General features: G+C 44.2%; 1 protein-coding gene across 1 annotated transcript in view; it reads left to right on the forward strand.

Moving 5' to 3' along the window:
* Window positions 1-20483, forward strand: part of LOC132380327 (uncharacterized) — a 107493-nt gene that overhangs the window by 13966 nt on the left and 73044 nt on the right. Inside the window, exon 2 of the mRNA XM_059949078.1 lies at window positions 592-695. The gene's annotated coding sequence lies outside the window, so the exon portion shown is untranslated. The remainder of the gene's footprint in view (window positions 1-591; window positions 696-20483) is intronic.

Below are 20483 nucleotides of genomic sequence, written 5' to 3' on the forward strand. Positions count from 1 at the left end.
GTGAATCAGCAAAGAACAACAGATGTTGAATTAGTATAATGACAAGCCGGCCCTTTTTTAGTCTATCAGAGAGGACTGCTGAATGAAAAATATTTATCCATCGTGTTTCAACTTGTCTATTTTTTTGCGATATGGATGTTGGTGATAGGCTACCATCTATTACCAGATGTTAATTGCCTTTCAGAATGTGGTGGTGAACTGCCTTCTTGAACAGTGCAGTCCTTCTGGTGAAGATATTCCAACAGTGCTATAGGGCAGGGAGGTCCTTGATTTGGATCTAGTGAAGGTGGGGAATCAAAAAATATTTCAAATTTAGTATGATATATTGTTCTCAGTGTAACCTGCAGGTGACAATGTTCAACAACACACACACAAAATGCTGGTGGAACACAGCAGGCCAGGCAGCATCTATAGGGAGAAGCTTCATCAGGTCTCGGCCCGAAACATCGACAGTGCTTCTCCCTGTAGATGCTGCCTGGCCTGCTGTGTTCCACCAGCATTTTGTGTGTGTTGTTGTTTGAATTTCCAGCATCTGCAGATTTCCTCATGGTGACAATGTTCAAATGTGTCTCCTTTTTTTGTGCTGCACAGTGGTTGGAGGACATGGAATGCCCTAGTTGAACAAATGTCTGCATTTTGTAGATGGTAAACAAGGAAGCCTCTGTCCTGGATGGTTTTAACCAACGATCATTCAGGTAAGTGGAAAGTAACCTTTCACACTCCTGACTTGTACATTGAAACTATTGGAAGTGCTCTGGGGAAATCACTCACCACAGTATACCCAGCCTCTGATCTGCTCTTGAAGCAATATCTGTGGTAGACTTTCGTCAAGTATTTTTAATCATTGATTGACTTCTGCCGTTCATCTTGTGAACCATTAATTATTACAGATCCTTACAATGTAGCTGGGTAAGCACCCTCATGATCAACATTTAATTAGAGATATAGAGAGGAGTTGGCCAGAACTGATTGGAAAAGAACACTGGCAGGGATGATGGCAGAGCAGCAATGGCTGAAATTTCTGAAAGCAGTTCAAAAAGCATGGGATAATTACATCCTGAAAGGAAGAATTATTCTGAAGGAAAGATGACATAATCACAGCTACGAAGAGAAGTCAAAGCCAACATAAAAGCCAAAGAGAATGCACATAATAGATCAAAGATTGGTGGGAAGTTAGAGGATTGGGTAGCTTCTAAAAACCAACAGAAGGCAACTAAAAAGGTAATTAAGAAGGTAAATAAGGAATACAAAAGTAAGTTAGCCAATAATATTAAAGAAGATACCAGAAGTTTTTTCAGATTCATGAAGGGTAAAAGAGAGGCGAGAGTGAATATTGGACTGCTGGAACAGGATGCTGGAGAAGTAGTAAAGTAGTATTTTGCATCAGTCTTCATTGTGGAAGACACTAGCAGTGTGGTGGAAGTTCCAGGTGTCGGGGAACATGAAGTATTTGAAGTTGCCATAACTAGAGAAGGTTCTTGGAAAAATGAAAGGTTTAAAGGTAGATAAGTCACCTGGACCAGATAGTGCACACTCCAGAGTTCAGAAAGAGGTAGCTGAAGAGATGGTGGAGGCATTAATAAAGATCTTTCAAGAACCACTAGTTTCTGTAATGGCTCTGGTACGGAAAATTGCAACAGTCACTTCACTCTTCAAGAAGGGAGAGAGACAGTAGAAAGGAAACTATGGGTCAGTTAGTCTGACCTCAATGTTGGGAAGATGTTGGAGTCAATTATTAAGGATGAGGTCTTAGAATACTTGGAGGCAAATGATAAAATGGGTCATAGTCAACATGGTTTCCACAAGTGAAAATCTTGCCTGAAAAATCTGTTGGAATTCCATGAAGAAGTAACAGGCAGGATAGACAAAGGAGAATTGGTCGATGTTAAGTACTTGGTTTTCCAGAAGGTCTTTGACAAGGTGCCACACGTGAGGCTGCATAACAAGCTACGAGCTCATGGTATTACAGGAAAGATTCTAGCATGGATAAAGCAGTGGCTGATTGGCAGGGGACAAAGAGTGACAAAGGATCCTTTTCTGCCTGGCTGCTGACAACTAGTGGTGTTCCACAGGGCGTCTGTGCTGGGACAGATTCTTTTTATGTTATATGTCAATGATTTAGGTGATGGAATTGATGGCTTTGTTACAAAGTTCATCTAAAGTATGAAGATAGCTATAGGGTAGGTAGTCGAGGATGTAGAGAGGCTACAGAAGGGCTTGAACTGAATTGAATTGACTTTATTTCTTACATCCTTCACATACTATACATGAGGAATAAAAATCTTCATGTTACCTCTCTGTCTGAATGTGCAATGTGCAAACATAGTAATTGATAATAAAGAGAACAGTCAATGTAACAGAAATACAATCAGCATGAGTTAATCAGTCTGATGGCCTGGTGGAAGAAGCTGTCCCGGAACTTGTTGGTCATGGTTTTTATGCTGTGGTACCATTTCCCAGATGGTAGCAGCTGGAACAGATTGTAGTTGGGGTGACTCAGGTTGCCAATGATCCTTTGGGCCCTTTTTGCATGCCTGTCTTTGTAAATGTCCTGAATCATGGGAAGTTCACAACTACAGATGTGCTGGGCTGTCCGCACCACACTCCGCAGAATCCTGCAATTAAAGGAGGTACAGTTCCCATACCAGGCAGTGAAGCAGCCAGTCAGGATGCTCTCAATTGTGCCCCTGTAGAAAGTTCTTAGGATTTGGAGGCCCATACCAAACTTCCTCAACCATCTGAGGTGAAAGAGGTGCTGTTGTGCCTTTTTCGCCACACAGCTGGTGTGTACAGTCCACATGAGATCCTCGGTGATGTGCATGCCAAGGAACTTACAGCTGTTTACCCTCTCAACCCCAGATCCAGTGATATCAATAGTCCATGTCCATTCCTCCTGTAATCCATAGACAGCTCCTTTGTTTTTGTGCCATTCAGGGAGAGTTTGTTTTCTTGACACCACTGCATCAGAGAGATGACTTCTTCCCTGTAGGCCACCTCATTATTGTTTGAGATAAGGCCAATCAATGTAGTGTCGTCCGCAAATTTAATTAGCAGATTGGAGCTGTGGGTGGTGATACAGTCATGGGTATACAGGGCATAAAGGAGGGGACTTAGTACACAGCATGGAGGGGCTCCTGTGTTGAGTGTCAGAGGGGTGGATGTGAGCGAGCCCACTCACCAACTGCTGGCGATCTGACAGGAAGTCCAGGATCCAGCTGCGCAACACAGGTCAAGGCCGAGGTCTCTGAGCTTCCTGTCGAGCCTGGAGGGAATTATGGTGTTGACTGCTGAACTGTAGTCCAAGAACAGCATTCTCACATAAGCGTTCTTCTTCTCCAGATGTGTAAGGACGCTATGGAGAGCAGTGGTTATTGTGTTGTGTGTTGATCAGTTGTGCCGGTAGGCAAATTATAGGGGATCCAGTTTGGGTGGTAGCATGCTGCAGATGTAGTCCTTTACCAGCTTCTCAAAGCATTTGCTTATTTTTGAGGCAGATGCTTCAGGACGCCAGTCGTTCAGACATGCTACTTTGGTCTTTTTTTGGTACGGGGCAATAGTGGATGATTTGAAGCAGGAGGGCACTCTACACTGTGAGAGGGAGAGATTTAAGATATCAGTAAACTCACCTGCCAGTTGTGCTGCGCACAACCTGAGTACTCACCCTGGGATGCCGTCTGGTCCTGCAGCCTTGTGACTATCCGCTCGGTGGAAACATCTGTGTACCTCAGTCTCAGAGACGATGAGGTTGCAACTTGTTGCAGTGGCTTTCCTCGGAGGCTCAGAGTTAGCGACATCGAACCGAGTGTAAAAGTGATTGAAGTAATCTGGGAGAGAGGCCGCAATGTTGGTGGCACCACGTTTGGCTTTGAAGTCTGTGATGGTATGCAACCCTCGTCACAAGTCTCGTGTGCTATTTGTAGTGAATCTTCACTCAATCTTGTCCCTGTATTGTTGTTTTGCAGCGTTGATAGCTTTGCACAGGTCGTAGCTGCTTTCCTTGGGCTCCTGCTGACTGCTGGCAATGTAAGCTCTATGTCGCGTGGTAAGTGCTGCTTGCACGGAACTATTGATCCAGGGTTTCTGGTTTGGGAAGACCAAGACTGACTTCTGGGGGACAACAGCTTCGATGCATTTCCGGATGAAATACATGACTTCATCCGTAAACTCGGAGACATTCTCATCATGGAAGACATTCCAGTCAACGTCATCAAAGCAGTCCTACAGCATGGAGACCGATTGTTCAGACCAATAGTGGACGGTTTTAACTATGGACGCCTCTTGTTTCAGCTTCTGCCAGTGCGTAAAAAAAAACAGATTGAGGAGTGATCTGATTCTCCAAAATCTGGGCAAAGCTGAGCTTTGTAAGTGTTATGGAAGGGAGAGTAGTAGTGGTCAAGTGTACCATCTCCACGGATGCTTACCTAGATGTGCTGACAAAACTTTGGAGAGACTTTCATCAGCGACGCTCGATTAAAGTCACCGGCACCAATGAAGGCAGCCTCTGGGTGTGCAGTCTCCAGCGTGTTGACGGTCTCGTACAGTTCCTCGAAAGCCAGCTCAGTATCAGCCTGCGTTGGAATGCTCACTGCTGTGATGATAACAGCAATGAACTCCCTAGGCAGCCAGTAGGGTGTGCAGAACAGTGTCCAGGTCTGAGGAAAAAAAGGTTTTGAGGGCATACGCATTCTAGGGGTCGCACCAAGCATTGTTGACTATGAAGCATACCCCTCCTCCTTTACTCTTCCCAGACAGATTTTTAAACCTGTCCATCCGGAACCGGGAGAATCCAGAGAATGGACAAAGAAATGTCAGATGGAATATAGTGTTGAGAAGTGTATGGTTATGCACTTTGGTGAAAGAAATGAAAAGATTGACTACTTTCAAAATGAAGAGATAATACAAAAATCTGAGATGCAAAGGGACCTGGGAGTCCTTTGCAGGATTCCCTAAAGATTAATTTGCAGGTTGAGACTGGCTGAGAAGGACAAATGCAATGTTAGCATTCATTTCAAGAGAACTAGAATATTAAAGCAATGATGTAATGTTGAAACTTTATGAAGCACTGATGAGGCCTCACTTGGAGTATTGTGAGCAGCTTTGGCCCTCTCATCTTAGAAAGGATGTACTGAAACTGGAGAGGGTTCAAAGAAAATTCATGAAAATTATTCAAGGATCGAATGGCTTGCATATTAAGAGTGTCTGATGGCTCTGGGCCTGTATTCACCGACATTCAGAAAAGTGAGGGATGACCTCATTCACAGCTATCAAATGGTGGAAGACCTTTATAGATGGATTTGGAGAGGATGTTTCCTATGGTGGGAGAGGCTACGACCAGATTGCGCAGCCTCAGAATAGAGGGTCATCCTTTTAGAACAGAGATGATGAGGAATTTCTGTAGCTGGAGGGTGGTGGAACTGTGGATTTCTTTGCCAGAGGCAGCTGTGGAGACCATGTCTTTTTGTACATTTAAGGCAGAGGTCGATAGATGCTTGATTGGTCAGGGCATGAAGGGATATGGGGAGAAGGCAGGAGACTGGGGCTGAGAGGACAATTGGATCAGCCATGGTCAAATGGTGGAGCAGACTCGATTAGTCAAATCATCTCCCTCCTGGCGTTGTTTTCTCCTCTCACTGATCTCCCTCCTGGCACCTATCCTTGCAAGTGGAACAAATGCTACACCTGCCCCTACTCCTGTTCCCTCACTACCACTCAGGGCCCCAAACACTCCTTCCAGGTGAGGCGACACTTCATCTGTGAATCTGCTGGGGTCACATACTGCGTCTGGAGCTCCTGGTGTGGCCTTGTGTATATCTGTGAGACCCGACGTAGATTGGGAGACCGCTTTGCCGAGCACCTACGCTTCACCTGCCTGAAGAAGCGGGATCTCCCGGTGGCCACCTATTTTAACTCAACTTCCCATTCCCATTCTAATATGGCAATCCATAGCTTCCTCTACAGTTGCAATGAGGAACAGCACCTTATAATCCTTCGATGTAACCTCCAACCTGATGGCGTAAACATCAATTTCTTGAACTTCTGGTAATGTCCCCCGCACCTTCACCATTCCCCATCCCCCTTTCCCTCTCTCACCTCATCTCCTTGCCTGCCCATCATCTCCCTCTGGTGCTCCTTCCTCCCTTTTCTTTCTTCTATGGCCTTCTATCCTCTCCTATCAGACTCCCCCTTCTCCAGCCCTGTACCTCTTTCACCAATCAACTTCCCAGCTCTTTACTTCATTTCTCCCTCTCCCAGATTCACCTGACACCTTGTATTTCTTTCTCCCCTTCCCCCAGCTTTAAATCTCCAACTCATCTTTTCATCTCTTGTCCTGCCGAGGGGTCTCGGCCTGAGATATCAATTGTGCCTTTTCCCTAGATGCTTCCTGGCCTGCTGAGTTCCTCCAGCATTGGTGACTAATGGTATTTCACGGGGGTTGATGTTGGGACTGCTTCTTTTCATGTTATATATTAATGATCTGGATGAAGGAATTGATAGTTTTGTAGCCCATTTTGTGGATGATACGAAGATAGGTGACAGGGCAAAAAGTGTTCAGGAAGTAGGAAGTCTGCGAATTCCATGGATTGCCATATTAGAATGGGAATGGGAATGCATTAGGAGAAGAAGACCATACGACTATAAGACATAGGAGCAGAATCAGGCCATTTGGCCCATTGAGTCTTCTCCAGTAATTCATCATGACTGATTCATTTCCCTCTCAACCCTGTTCTCCCCCTGTAACTTTGCATGCTCTGACTAATCAAGAACCTTTCAACCTCTGCCTTAAATAAACCCAATGATCTGGCCTCTACAGCTACCTATGACAAGGAATTCCACGGATTCATTACCCTCTGGCTAAAGAACTCCCTTCTCATATTCATTCTGAATGGACATCCCTCTATTCTGAAGCTGTGCCCTTTGTTCCTAGACTCCTCTACCTTCGGAAACATCCTCTCCACATCGACCATCTCTAGGACTTTTAACATTCAATTGGTTTCAATGAGATCCACCCTCATTCCAAATTCCAGCAAGTACAGGCCCAGATCCATCAATTGCCCCTCAAATGATTACCCTTTCATTCCTGGAATCATTCTCATTAAGCTCCTCTGAACCCTCTCCAATATCAACATATTCTTTCTTAAATAAGGGGCCCAGAACTGCTCACAATACTCCAAGTGAAGCCTCACTAGTGCCTTGTAAAGCCTCAGCATTACATCCTTGCAATGAATGGGCAATGAAGCAGCACGTGGAATACAGTGTGGCAAAGTGAATGGTCATGCACTTTGGTAAAAAGAATAAAGGAATCGACTATTTTGTAAATGGGGAGCAAATTCAGAAATTCAAAGTGCAAAGGGAGTTGGGAGTTGACCTAAAGGTTAACTTGCAGTTTGAGTTGGTAAGGAAGGTAATGCAATCTTAGTATTCAATTTGAGAGAACTAAAATATAAAAGCTAGGATGTAATGCTGAGATTTTATAAGGCATTGGTCAGACCTCAATTGGAATATTTGACCAGCTTTGGGCCCCATATCTAAGAAAGGATGTGCTGGATTTGGAGAAAGTCCAGAGGAGATTCTTAAGAGTGATCCCTGGAATGAAAACATTAATGATGAGGAGCGCTTGATTGCTCTGGGTTTGTACTCATGTGAGTTTAGAAGAATGAGGGGGAATCTTATTGACACCTACCAAATATTGAAAAGTCTAGATAGGGTGGATGTAGAGAAGGTATTTCCAATAGAGTGAGAGTCTAGGACCAGAGGGCGCATTCTCAGAATAGAAAGACATCCCTTTAAAACACATGAGGATGAATATTTTAGCTTGAGGGTGGTGAATCTGTCGAATTCTTAGCCATAAATAGCCAAGGAGGCCAGGTCATTGGGTATATTTAAAGTTGAGGTTAATATATTCTTAATTAGGAAGAAAGTCAAAGGCTATGGGAGTAGGCAGGAGAGTGGAAAATAAATCTCCATGAAGGAATGACGAAACAGACTCAATAAGTCAAATAACTTCATTCAGCTCCTACATTTTATGGTCTTATTATATTCCGCCCACCTCTGTTGTTTTCTATTCATCTGGCATCTTTTAAATCTTTCATTATGTCCACTTTGACAGCACTCTTCATTCCATTCAGAGGGTATGTAAGCAGTACTTTTGTTCCATAAGATCGTCATAGCTGGGGGAGGTAGTGGGGATTATCTTTCACTACCTATTAAATGCTTCAAATAGCGTGCATCTCAACTAGCCTCTGACAATCATGTCCAGCTCCTGGCCTTCATGTGTGGTTAACTACAAAGCCTGTCAGGACAATTTCTACTGATAGGAGAAGGGGCAAAGGCGAGTTTGTGGCACCTTCAAACCAGTCACTTTGGGCAGATGGGTTTCGTTGGCCGTGATTGGCAGCTCATCTTGGGGAAGGAAAGGTCTCATCTCAAATATCTGCTGCCTTGCAGCTATACCCACTCATGTGGAAGGGTTCATGTGAAAGCCCCAGAGCTGGGATCCCCAAAGTAGTCCTATACTGAGTTCAATGCTGACTGGCAACTCCTGCAACATTGCTAGTGCCAAAATCTAACCAGTCTCTACCATTCCTATGGATTCAGCATCTGTATGGAGAGGGGGAGCCAGCTGCATGGGCAATAGTTTACTCTCCTTATTCTGCTGCCCTGGCTTGTGTATCACCGAGACAGGTAGGACGCAATACTCATGGTTGACCCTGCCCAATGGAGGATCTCAGCACGGCAATTGCCAAGCTGTTCCTTAATGGTGTCAAATGAGGTTGCACATTTCAGCGTAAGGTCAGCAAGTGGATAATGAGTTCTCTAGGGTCTATTCATATTCAAAATGTCCTGCCTTTTGTATTTTATACATCTCACTTGTTCATCAGTTATTTGCAAGTTCCTGCTATTGCTTTCAGATGAAGCACTTATTAAATCAAAACAAATCACAGCAAGTTGCCAAATAAAATACTTGTTGTACTAATTACATATCCAGCACTTAGATTGTGGTCCTGCAGATTACCACTGCTCAGGTGACAGTGAGCAGGCTACCCCTCCTGCTAGTGAGTACCCGGCCCTTATTGCCTGCCTGGAAGAAAATATTTCTTCATCTCCCTTTTAATTCTCCAATTGTCTTGTTTAAATGAATGTACCCTAAACTTTAAACCTTCTGTTAAGAATCACCAGCATATCCTCATTGTAAGGAAGTGGCATGTATCATTTGGATGTCGGGTGGCAGAGGCTGATGTCACAATCTCAAAACTTGGAGTAAGACATTTTTGACGAAGATGAGGAGAAAACATTCACTCAGAGGATGGTGAAACTACAGATATTTCTATCCCAGAGGGCAGTGGAGGCTAAGTCTGTCAGGAAATGTAGAGGAGGCTTGAGCCAAAAACAAAGCAGTAGAAATAATTCAGCAGTGAATGATAACTTTAATAATTAACTGCAACATAATAATCCACAAGGGGTCATGAAATGAGAGGTAACGGATACTAAACACAACAGAAAAAAAGGTAACTGAAGGCTGGGAGCAATGGGCTGAGGGTGGCTGGCTCATATTAGTGCACAAAGATTGTGGACATGAGCTGGGTTTAAATAGGCTGCAGGTGATGATCTAGAAACAAGTTGCAGGTGACTCTTATTGGCTGTGTGGAGACTGGGAGGTGCCTGTAACAGCAAGCCTGACAACACCGCCCCCCCCACCCCACCCTATAGTCGGTACCCAATGACCATGGAAAATCCAGATGTGAGTGCTGGAAATCCTTGATGAGTGATGGATCCAAGATAAAGCTGGACGGTCCAGAAAATCTCTCTTCTTGCCCATACCCTTCCCAGTTGAACAGGTACTGCACACCCCATCCACAACAATGTGGTGAATGGTGTACACTGGACCATCTTCCCCGACACTTGGCCCTGGAGGTTCAGGCTCAGGTGGGTTGAGTGGCCCACAGATAAGGGGCTTGAGGCGCGACATGTGGAAGGTAGATGTGATCCTGAGGGATGGTAGCAGCTGAAGATGGTAAGTAACTAGATAGAGGTGATGGGTAATCTTGAAGGGGCGAATGAATCTGGGTGAGGGCAATGTGCAACGGCAGATCTTGGGTGGACAGTCAGACACGGTCCCCAGGATTGTGTAGTCCAGCTGGGTGCCACCAGCCGTTGGCTTAACAGGAGTAGGCACAATAGGCATCAAGGATAGCCTTCTGTAGCCCCTTCTAAGCATTGCAAACAGGACCCCCACCGTTGGTTCCTCTGCGGGAAACAGCAGAGGGTTGTAGCCATGAAGCACTTCAAAGGGTGACATACTATGGCAGAGGGAGTCTGTAGATTGTAGGACAGCTGGGCCCAGAAAAGATACTTCTTCCTTGTGGAAGGGTTAGAGGTGGCGAAGCATTGCAGAAACTTGATGACTGGCTCTTTCTGACTGATGGTCTTCTTATGATAGCCAGAAGACCGATTCACTGATGTGCAGAGGAGGGAGCTGACATGAATACTGTGGCCCCATCAGAAGCTGGCTAGCCTGTGATGAAGTCTATGGCAATGTAGCACCATGGGTTTCGAGGGACTGGTAAGAGCCGAAGAAGCTGAGAGAGCCACTGGTTGGAGGAATTGGAATGGGAACATTGAGGGCAGGCAGTGACAAACTGACATACATCTGTAATCATGGTGGGCCATCAGAACCGGCGTCGCAGAAAATCCGGAGTCCGTCTTGTGACTGTGTGCCAGGAGATGGGCGAGGAGTATGCCTGCTGGTGTGCCTCTGAGGACCTGGTGTATCTGGTTCTCAAGGTCTCAGATGATCGGGGCACGGGTATGAGAGGATGTAACGATGGGATGAAGGATAATTTTTTTTCAGCTGGATCAAAATCTCGTGACAGGGTGACCACATTAGTGTTCTTGGAACCAGTCCTGTTGGAGATGATGAAGTTGAATTGTTCAAAGAGGACCCAATGTGTGAGGTGGGTTGATTTGGAGGGTCTGTAGTATGGATATGAGGTCCTGGTGGTTGGTCCTGGTCAGGAAGGGCTCTGTGTTTCCTATCAGCCAATGTCCCTTCCTCCAAGACCCATTTAGTAGCTAGTAGCTCCCTGCCTCCTAATCCATAATGGAGCTGTGTAGAGTTGGACTTACGCGAGAAGGTGGAACACGATTGTGTCCTCCTGTCTACTCGCTGGGAGAGGATGGCCCAAGTGTTCATGTCAGGTGCGTCAACTTCTACTGCAAAAGGTCTGGCGGGGTTTGGATGAGGATGGGGTTGGTGGTGAAACAGCTCCTGAGCTCCTCAAAAGTGTGGTCTGAAGCAGCAGGCCAGGTTATTCGTGAGGTAGGTGACTTGGCGAGGGAAGTGAGAGGAGCAGCAATTTGGTGGTAGAAGTTGGAGAAGCCCAAGAAGCACTGTAGCAATTTGAGGGAACACAGTCCGGGCCGTTCAAACACAACGTACGCATTCTCTGGGTCCATGGCTATGCCTTAGTGTGAAAGGATGTAAATGCAGGAAGGAAATGTCTGGGGTATGCAGCTAGCATTTTTCTATATTGCAGTGCAGTTGGTTTCTGAGGACACGAGACCATAAGACATAGGAGCATAATTAGGCCATTTGGCCCATCGAGTCTGTACTGCCATTCAATCATGGCTGATCCTTTCTCCCCTCCTTAGCCCCACTCCCCAGCCTTTTCCCGGTAACCTTTGATGCCGTGTCTGATCAAGAACCTATCAAGCTCTGCCTTAAATGCACCCAATGACCTGCCCTCCACAGCTGCTTGTGGTAATAAATTCCACAAATTCACCACCTTCTGGCTAAAGAATTCTTTCTGCCTCTCTGTTTTATGTGGACGCCCCTCTATCCTGAGCCTGAGCCCTCTTGCCTTAGATTCCCCCACCGTGGGAAACATCTTTTCCACCTCTACTCTGTCTATACCTTTAAACATTCAAAAGGTTTCAATGAGATCACCCGCCCCCCCCTCCCCCCCCCATCCATCTAAACTCTAGTGAGTACAGACCCAGAGCTACCAAATGTTCCTTGTATGACAATGCTTTCATTCCTGGAAACATCCTTATGAATCTCCTCTGAACCCTATCTAATGCCAGCACATCTTTTCTTGAATGAGGAGGCCAAAACTGTTCTCAATACTCAAGGTGAGGCCTCACCAGTGCTTTATAAAGCCTCAGCATCACATCCTTGCTCTTATATTCTAGACCTCTTGAAGTGTATTCCAACATAGCCTTTACCTTCGTCACCACTGACTCAACCTGCGTTAACCTTTAGAGTGTTCTGCACAAGGACTCTGAAGTCCTCTTGCATCTCAGACTGTTGGATTTTCTTTCGTTTAGAAAATACTCTGCATATATCCTTCTACTACCAAAATGCATGACCATGCATTTTCCAACATTATATTTCATTTGTGACTCCCTTGCCTATTCTCCGAATCAGTCTAAGTCCTTCTGCAGCCTACATGTTTCTTCAACACTACCCGCTCCTCCACCAACCTTCGTATCATCTGCAAACTTGGTTAAAAAAAAAGCCAACTTTTCCATCATCTAAATCATTGATATACAGCAAAAAAAGAAGTGGTCCCAACATTGACCCCTATGGGACACCACTGGCAGCCAACCAAAAAAGGTTCTTTTTATTTCCACTGGTTGCCTGCTACTAATCAGTCAATAATCTGATCCTGCCAGTAACTTTCCTGGAATACCACGAACTTGGTAAGCAGCTTCATGTGTGGCCCTTTGTGAAAGGCCTTCTGAAAATCCAAATATACAATATCCTCTGCATCCCCTCTATCTATCCTACCTATAATCTTGTCAAAGAATTCCAACAGGTTTGTCAACCAAGATTTTCCCTTAAGGAAACCATGCTGACTTTGTCCTATCTTATCCAATGATCATTACTAATGTCTCCACAATCTCTACTGTTACGTCTTTCAGAACCCTAGTGTGCAGTTCATCTGTTCCGGGTGACTTACGTACCCTTAGGTCTTTCAGCTTTTCAACCACCTTCTCCCTTGTAATAATAACTGTACTCATTTCTCTTCCTTTGCACCCTTCAACATCTGGCACACTGCAGAACACTAATACAATATACTAATTTGGTTCTTCTGCCAACTCCTTGTCACCCCTTATTACTTCTCCTGCCTCATTTTCTAGCGGTCCACTATCCACTCTCATCTCTCTTATATTTTTTACATACTTGAAAACCTTTTACTGTCCACTTTGATATTGTTTACTAGCTTACTTACATATTTCCCTCCTGATGATTCTTTTAGTTGCTCTCTGTAGGTTTTTAAAAACTTTCTAATGCTATGTCTTACTGCAAATTTTTGCTTTGTTGTATGCCCTCTCTTTAGCTTTTACATTAGCTTTGATTTCCCTTATTAGTCACGGTTGTACTATATTGCCACTTGAATATTTCTTTGTTTTTGGAACACATCTGTTCTGCATCTTCCTCATTTTCCCCAGAAACTTGCACAATTGCTGCTCTGCTGTCATCCCTGCCAGTGTCTCTTCAACCACTGTAATTTCCTTTACTCCACTGAAATACAGCTATGTCAGATTTTGCTTTCTCCCTATCAAATATCAAGTTGCACTCAATCATATTGTGATTACTGCCTCCGTCACTATTGAACAGGTCATACCTCCTCCAGAAGAGAACTCAATGATCCAAGAACGCTGAAGCCCTTCCCCCTGCACCAGCTTCTCAGTCACACGTTAATCTGCCAATTCATCTGGTTTCTACCCTCAATGGCATGTGGCACAGGCAGTAATCCAGAAATTGCTACCTGGGAGGTCCTGCTTCTTAGCTTTCTACCTAGCTCTCTAAATTCTTTTTTCATGACTTCTTTGCTTTTCCTTCATATGTCATTGTTACCAATATGTGCCAAGGCATCTGGCTGCTCGCCCTCCCTCTCCAAAATGTTGTGGATGCAATCTGAGACGTCTCTGGCCCTGGCACCTGGGAGGCAACATGCTAATCAGGCGTCCCGTTCACGTCTACAGAATCTCCTGTCTGTTCTCCTCACTACTGAGTCCCCTATCATTACTGCTCCCCTCTTCTCCCATTTTTTCTTCTGCAGCATGGACCTATATTCATTGTCAGTAACCTGGTCTCTGTGGCATTCCCTGGGAGGTCATCGCCCACAGCATTATCCAAATGGTATACATATTATTGAGGGAATGGCTACGGGGTGCTCTGTGCTAACTGCCTATTCACATTTCTATTTTTCCTGATAGTCACCCAGCTACTCACTTCCTGCAACTTCAGGGTGACTATTTCCTTGTAACACAAATTGATTATCTTCTCACTCTCCTGTGCAAGCGGAAGGTCATCCAGCTGCTGTCCCACATCCCTAACATGGTCTTCAAGGAGCGGCAGGATGCACTTGATGCAGATGTAGTTCCCTTGGAGACTCAGGGTTTCCCAGGACTCCAAGATCTGGCATGAAGAGCACACAACAGCCATTGATTACAATAGGTACAGTGAGAAGAAAAAGGAAACTTAACAGAAGCTTACCCAGAGCCAATGCCTCTTTTGAGCCAAAGCCTGACACTCCTACTCTCACTACTGGCCTACCCCCAACAATGGCCGCCCCTACAATCACAGTCCCGCAAGAAATGATTATACCGTCTCAGTTAGTTGTCACCCAGGTCAGAGCTCACCCAGTCAAGACAGAAATAAGGAAGGCAATCTTGGCTCAGTCTGTAGACTACAGAGATGGCTGGAGTTTGAAGTGTAAGGTGCACTGGGACAAGAAGTTGCAGCGTTGGGCTGGAAATCTGTCAAAGCATTAGGGTGCTGGAATCTGGGGCTCAGAGGGACAAAGTTTACAGGTGTGGGATTGTTGTATAAAGACGGAGAGTGGGAAGGGAGTAGTGAGCAGATGGCCAATGGTGTCCTGCTGCTTCTGGATGGTGTCCTCATGTCAACAAACAACTTCCTTTAGGCAAGAATACTCTCTGAGTCAATATAGAGGAGGCTTGAGCCAAAAGCAGAACAGCAAGATTCTTCAGCAATGAACAATAATGTTAATAAAAGACTGCAAAATAAGAAGCTACAAGCCACCACAAAATAAGAGATAACAGATTCTAAACATAACAGACAACAAGGTAACTGACTGAGGCTGTCTGATTCAAAGAGTGAACTAGGACTGTGGTTGAGGGTAAGGTTTAAATAGGCTGCAGGTGATAGAAACAAGTGGCTGGTGACTCTTATTATCTGGGTGAAGACTGGGAGGTGCCTGCATGTGCAGACAAATACATTGCCTGAAAAAGTCATAAATACTTTTAAGAAGAAGACAGAGAGCTATATTTCTAGACACAGAAAGCATCAAGGGATCTAGTGCAAAAACAACAATATGATATTGATGTATAAGGTCAGTCATGATAGTATTGAAAGGCAGAGCAAGAATGGCCTGTTCCTGCTTCTGTATTTTATAGTTCATCATTTTAGTGAATCAGAAAAGCTTTAATAGCAATTAGATTTATGGTCACTATTAATGATAAAAGATTTTTATTCTAAGTTTAACCAGTACATTAAATAAATATTCCTTAGCCAGCTGCCAAGGTGGATTTTGAAATTATTTTTAAAAGCCCAAGTTCTTGATTCCAGAAAACAAGTGATTTGGACTTCCTGTAACTAATATGCTGTCTATGCTACATACAGTGGAAGGAGAACTTTGAGTACCAAGTGTATGCCGAATTTGACATTGATAGATTATTGTGCCTACTACTGCTCCGGCTGAGGTTTCTGTTGTTAGCTCTGGCCTTCACAAGCAGCAATACCAAAGTGTCAATGGGAACTACTCTGGCATTGAGTTTACTTGAGGGATCAGCAGGTCAATGAATTAGAGTGAAAGATTTAGAAAATAGGGCTCCCTAAGCTGCACCAATGACAGCTGGCAGTAGATGAGGTGAAGCGTGAATAAGTTCGAAGTGGACTCAGCCATTTGTGCTATAAGAGGAATGAACAAGTGTTCCTGAGTAGGATAAGATTGGAGAAATAAAGTCATATTGTTGCTGGTGGAAGGGTAGGAGACAAAAAAGACAACGCTGAGTCTGATCATAGTTGTGGTAAACTATGTATACCTGTCTGGACACGCCCCTCTGCTGACTGTTCCTGTGGCTCCTCCCACAGACCCCAGTATTAAGGCGACTGGGGCACTGCTCCTCCCTCAGTCTTCGACATGTTGTGCTCCCTTTTCGCTGTTAACAAAAGCCTATCGTTCACTTCCAGTGTCCTAGAGTTATTGATGGTGCATCAATAGTACAGGCTGCAGACCAGCGCTCATACATATGGGAAAGCATTAAACATCTCAATGGGCCATTTCAATTTGCTACTGTCCAAAGCTTTTGACAGCTGTGAGGTAGCTAATTCAGGAGATGACTGGTGCATTTGAGTTCAGATGAAGCACTGGAAAAGAGCTGTGGTTTCTGGACATTTTCGGATGGGGCATTATGGGATCACTGCAGAATGGCCAATAAGAGAATTCAACCGAACTAATTTGAAGTAAGTTGATGATCAAGGGAGTGTGTCGACTAGTCATCAGTAAATTACTTTTACTGTATGATTCACCAGAGTGATGCTAAGGATGAGGGTCCTTTTTTGTTTGGATGACTGCAGAAGCTGTTCTGTTCTACCTGGCATTGAGAGTGTGAGAGGGCATAAAGGGGTGTAAAATCATGAAGTGTCCAGATTTTGTGGATTGATTGAAACTATTCTCATTAGTCAAGAAGCAGAAGACACAGAATAAAGATGATTAATAAAAGAACCATAAATGAGTTGAAAAATATAATGGCATAATCATTCCGACTGGAGTCATAGAGTCACACAGCATGGCAGCAGGTGTTTTGGCCCAAAAAGTCCATGCTGACTTAGATTCTTATCTAGCCTAGTCTCAGTTGCCTGTGATTGGCTCAAATCCCTCCAAATCTTTCCTATCTGCATACCCACCCACCAGCCTTTTAAATGTAGTTAATGTACCTGCATTAACCATTTCCTCTGGCAGTTCATTCCACATACTGACCCTCCCTCTGGTGAAAATGTTGCCACTTAAGCTTTTATTCTTTTATTTTATAGATGAGGGGGAAAAAGAGCAATAGTGATGTAGACAGAGACAGGAAATTCAGTGAGAATTCCTGGGTTGCAAGGTCAGGAAAGGTGAGAAAGACCAGTATGGTCATTGTGGAGGAAAAAAAAAGTGATGGATTGTCATTCCACAATCTGGGGTGATACAAGCAGCCAAAGGAATTCAGGATTCAAGTTTATTTATCCTGTGCACATCAAAGCAGACAGTGAAATGTGTCGTTTGCACTAAGGCAGCCTGTAAATATTGCCACACATTAAATGCCAATATAGCATACCCACAATGCTCAGCAGAACAACATAGAAAATGACAGTAAGCAACATAACAGCCATCTTCCTCCCTCCCACACATGTACATACATACATCTCTGACCCGTGTCACATGCAATCAATTCCTCCTGATTTTCCTTACAAACACTTAGCCATATCTTCAGTATGCACAGTAGGAGGAAATTGAAGCTCCTGGGGAAAACCCATGTGGTCATGGGGAGAATGCGTGAACTATAAACAGACAACAGAGGTCGGGATTGAACCTGGATTGCTGGAGTTGGAATAGCTGTAGTGCCCCTTTGACATTCCAGCCAGTCACTGTAAAACAATACTTTTCTCATGTCACTCTAGTCTTTTTTACCAATCACTTTAATTTTATGTCCTCTGCTTCTTGACCCCTTTATTATTGGGACAATTTCTCTCCATATGTCTATACCTTTCATGATTTAAAATACATTTTTCAGTTCCCTCTTAGCTTTATCAGTGCCAAGAAGACAAAAATGCCTTATTCAAACCACACCTCTCTGTGGACAATTTTGGTCTTCATATCTTTCCCAAAGAGTGTTTTTCAGAACTATACAAAATATTCTGTATATGATTGATCTAAATTCTTATATGTTGACGTCCAGTGAAGCTGCTGGTTGATGTGGGTGTAATTATTGTTAATGGTTATGGCACGGATGAGTAATTGATTATTGCACGCTGTCTTAGTCTTGGTGGTATGGTATGAACTGATGTGGATTGTCCAGTGCAAGAACATGGAGAAAATGGTGCAATAATTGTGACCAATAGCTTGAGAAGTGGGCAGCCAGTGGACACAGTATTTTATTGAGCACCTCTGGAGCAGAAAAAAAAAGGATCTCTTCTCTGGTTGTAATATTGGGTTTAAGACCCACATTCTCAATCATCTGGGAGCAAAACCCATGTACTGTTAGTCAGATCTGGTTCGCAACACTTTTAAGCTGCAGGTGGAGGAGGCATAAGTTAGAACAGAAAATGGAGTTGGGCAGACTCAAAACAAAAAATGGGCTTGCTGCTGAAGTTGGACAAGGTTCTGTGATTGTATAGGTTCTGTAGAGTAACCGTGAAGAACTGTTGCTGACGGGCAGTGTCAGCTGTACAACTTTTAAACCTATTTTGTTCTTGACACTATTACTATGAACCTGTCCCATCTCTAAGCATAGTTGACGGAGAACTCAGGGAGTTAGAATGATAGATAGTCGATTGGATTGAGGAGGCAAAAGCAAAGTACCCCAAGAGCTGGTAGAGCAGTGCCAGAGACAGGACTGGAGGGCATGCTGCGAGCCTATAGAGGTGGGGTGTAGAGGTTTTGCTGGCTGCTCGCTCCTTGGCATTACGGGCCTGCAAAGAAAAGTCATCAGGTATGCCACAATTTCTCTCTATATCTCTAGACCTTTCATGATTTCAAGGCTGCTGAGCGAGCCTCCAGATGGCTATGGATCAAGAGGTGTAACTCATGGACCTATGCTACTGGGACACAAGCCTGGGCGAGAGTCTCTGATGTTGAAAGACCCAAAATATCCGATGACCCCAAGTACTCCAAAATGAGGATGGTCCCAGTGCACCCTAGGATGTAACTTAGCATGATAGTCAGAGTTACTTGATAGCTAATTGGGTTAAATGCCACTACCAATCTACCAAATGGAGTTAAGTTAGCTGCAGAAATCTTTTAGCTTGCAATGGATAAAATGCTGCGAGGATCTCAAAGTGTTTGTGCATTCACGATGATGTACCATTGCCACAACAATTCCTGAAGTTGCTGAGGATGATGCTGATTGCAGGGGCACAGTGCATAGCTGATTGCCAGTACGGCACAGGTGGGTTTAAACTCGAGTTAGAAACATAGAAAACCTACAGTACAATACAGGCCCTTCAACCCACAAAGCTGTGCCGAACATGTCCTTACCTTAGAACTACCTAGGCTTTACCCATAGCACTCTATTTTTCTAAGCTCCATGTATCCATCCAGGAGTCTCTTAAAAGACCCTATTGTATCCACCTCCACCACCATCGCCGGCAGCCCATTCCACACACTCACCACTCTCTGTGTAAAAAACTTAACCCTGACATCTCCTCTGTACCTACTTCCAAGCACCTTAAAACTATGCCTTCTCGTGCTAGCCATTGCAGCCCTGGTAAAAAGCCTCTGACTATCCACACGATCAATGCCTCTCATTATCTTGTACACCTCTATCAAGTCATTCTCATCCTCTGTCGCTCCAAGGAGAAAAGGCCGAGTTCACTCAACCCATTCTCATTAGACATGCTCTCCAATCCAGGCAACATCTTGTAAATCTCTTCTGCATCTTTTCTATTGTTTCCACTTCCTTCCAGTAGTGAGGCAACTAGAACTGAGTTGGAGGGGGATGGGAACCATCAGGAGTCTAAAGGTTGAGCATGGTGGGACTAATATACTGAGTTGCCTATATTTCAATGCAAGAAGTATTGTAGGAAAGGCAGATCAGATCAGGGCATGGATCAACATGATATTGTACCCATTACTGAGACTTGGTTACAAAAGGGCAGGATTAGAAGATCAGTACTATGGGGTTCCGTTGTTTTAGATGTGATAGAGCGGGAGGGAATAAAGGGGACTGGTGGCATTACTAGTCAGGAAAGATTATATGGCAGTGCTCAGTCAGGACAGACTGGAGTACTTGTCAGGTGAGGTTTTATGGGTGGAACTGAGGAATAAGAAAGGCATGCGCACAATAATGAGGCTATAATATAGACCATCCAACAGTCTGCGTGCTTTAGAGGAACAAATTAGTAAAGAGATTGCAGATTGCTGCAAGAAACAGACGGTTGTGATATTAGGTGATTTTAACTTTCCACATATTGACTGGAAGTCCCATACTGTAAAAGGACCAGATGGGATAAAGTCTGCCAAATGTGTTTAGAAAAGTTTCCTTAATCAGTACATGGAAGTTCCAATGAAAGAATGTGCAATACTTGATCTCCTGTTTGGGAATGAAACAGGGCAGGTGACAGAACTTTGTGCAGGGAAAGAGTTTGCATCTGGTGATCATAATGCCATTAATTTCAAGGTAATTATGGAATAAGATAGGTCTGGTCCATGGGTTGAGATTCCAAATTGGAGAAAGGCCAATTTTGATGGTAT

This window comes from Hypanus sabinus, chromosome 23 (assembly GCF_030144855.1).
Source record: "Hypanus sabinus isolate sHypSab1 chromosome 23, sHypSab1.hap1, whole genome shotgun sequence".
Classification (NCBI taxonomy): Eukaryota; Metazoa; Chordata; class Chondrichthyes; order Myliobatiformes; family Dasyatidae; genus Hypanus; species Hypanus sabinus.